Genomic DNA, 2,500 nt, shown 5'->3' with positions numbered 1-2,500 from the left:
GCATGTGCGTGTGTGTGTGTATGTGTTTGTGTGTGTGTGTGTGTGTGTGTGTGTGTGTGTGTGTGTGTGTGTGTGAGCATAGTTTCAAATTAGAACTTACCTATCTGGGTGGGCAGGGTCATAACCTTTTAAACAGCTGCTGTTGATTGGCTCCCAGCTCCCTCTGGAGCTGGTCCAGGACTGGCTGTGTGTTCTGTGACATCATTAAAGAGTGGGCGCTGGTCATGAAGTGATGATGTTGCTACGATGCGACGTCATCACCGTCGTGCCGACGCCCTGGCTCCTGCTCATGTGTTAGCAATGAAATGTGCACTATCGTGTGAACGTGTTCAACACATCACACCCAAACTTCACAATTGAAATGTTGTGAAGACTGGATCCGTAGTCACAAGCATTTATTGCTTTCCCGTGTTTACAGCATACTGTACTTTACATTTTAGTCTTTTTCAGCCACCTTTTTTTCTAAATTCTGGTATTAAAACCTACAGTCATGTTGGGAAACAGGCTAATTATAATGAGGGTCATTTGACTGAGATATAGCTAATAGTTATATTTGGTTTAAAAAGTGTATTGTTTAAAGGTTCAATACAATGAAAAAGATTAAGTATTACAGAGTGTTTCAGCGTTCATAGTTAGGGGCTACAGTAGGTTTAGGATCTGTTACAGATGATATATTTAATTATGTCAACTGATGTCAGATGAGGTAAAACATTCATTTAATTAGTTAATTGGTGTAGTGTGGTCAAATTCAGCCCGGTATCCTAAGAATTATGCCTATATTGACTGATTACATCGCTCAAGGTTTACGACCAGTATTCAGCACCAATGCAGGAAGTAGTGTGCTTTAAGGCTGCAATTATTGATTATTTTCGATTAACTTTCAGTCTATAAGACATCAGAAAAATTTTGAAAAAATGTCTTGTTTTTGTCGTACCAACCTATTCAATTTGCTAAAAAGTTAACACATGAAAAGGCAGCAAATTCTCATATTTTTTAAAATAGAACTTGAGTTGAAAGACTTGTTTTTGTGTGCCAAATGAAACACTGTGGGACAATTCATACAATCCCGGATCCCATCGGCTATTGGTCTGATGACTGATAAGCCTCTGGGGGCCACAATCTATATTTCTGGGGTTGTGGTGTTGCCTGCAGATATCCGGGACAAGACTTCCTCTTCTGTGCACTGCTTGTTGTTTACAATTCGATTAGCAACTTGAGATGCAAGACCGGAGTATGAGATATTGAGTATTGAGAGAAGTACTAAGTTTACCAGATCATTTTAAACCAATAAAAAGCTAAATCGTCGCCGGACTATAGTCGGTGGGTTCCAAGATTTCAGCCAATGCGTTCTGCCTCTTTTGCTCTTCAGACAAACCTGCATTCAACCAAAGCCTGCTGGAACTTGTGCTGCCAGATTCATTGACTCATTTAATTTGGGAAAATGTCTACAGATTCTACATATGAATGCAGAATATGTTTGTCAAGATTACAAATTATACAGAGTGACTGTTGCTTCCATGACATGAGCTATACATCTGTCTTCCTTTTCTGATACGCTGATTGGTTAATGTCATTATAGGGAGTTGTTGTTGAAGGGCATCTAACAGGTTGAAAATGTGATGTTTAAAATTGAACATAAATTGTGCAAAATGCTGTATGAGTCAGGGATGAATTCAACCCATCAGATGAAAGGTAGCTATTTTAAAAGCTTTTACCCATGACCAGGCCTGTTATATTTAGAGTGACTAACAATGAGTGCTGCAGAAAAAACTATTTAGAAAATGATGTTAGCAGCAAGTGTCTGATACCATAAGTGATGTTAGTTCCACCTTCTAGTAAAGTTTGAGTCAGAGCAGAAGAAGGATTGACTCACTTTTTCATGCATAAACACACTCTCTATTTGTAAGAGATACTGTATGCAGAGCATGACATACACCTTGTTAACACAGAATGTATGATTGTTTCCTCTGTGGATTTCCTCTGAAATGTAGAGTGAATATGAAGCTTTACCTCTTCCCCACTATTGTTGTTAGATTTATTTATACAATGGATAATTTGATCCAAGCAATCTAATTGGTCAGATCTGCATTTTGTTCATTCAGTGAAGCATTTTTTGGTTGTTGATATTATTATGATGATGATGATTATGATTCATATTATTATTATTAATATTGTTATGTTTTGGGACTCCACTCCACTACAGATAGTTCATATACATTAATTAAGCCAAAATACCCAATATGACATTTTACCAGTGATTTGCACAGAAGAGTTAACTTTTACTGTAACATTTTATTAGTGCCAAAAATAATAGAAAAAAATATTACTTTATCTCAGCTTAAGCCAACACATTATCTTTTGTGACTGTGCTTGTCAGAATAAATAAAACAAATTAGCATATTACTTGTACTAAATGGGTCCATAAATACCTTAAAAACCTAAAATGTATATCACTCGGACCCCAGTTCCCCATTAAGCACTCTAACGTAGTTTAAAAAAA

General features: G+C 36.9%; 1 protein-coding gene across 1 annotated transcript in view; it reads left to right on the top strand.

The window, feature by feature from the left end:
* Positions 1 to 2,500, top strand: part of LOC137876512 (transcription factor COE1-like) — an 82,157-nt gene that overhangs the window by 65,214 nt on the left and 14,443 nt on the right. The gene's annotated exons all lie outside the window — the stretch shown is intronic.

The sequence above is a fragment of the Cebidichthys violaceus genome, unplaced genomic scaffold, assembly GCF_023349555.1.
Source record: "Cebidichthys violaceus isolate CVI_PGR_0920_01 unplaced genomic scaffold, fCebVio1.0.p SCAF_20, whole genome shotgun sequence".
NCBI classification, from domain to species: Eukaryota; Metazoa; Chordata; class Actinopteri; order Perciformes; family Stichaeidae; genus Cebidichthys; species Cebidichthys violaceus.
Note: the sequence above shows the minus strand (reverse complement) of the source record. Positions and strands in the feature narration are given on the sequence as shown.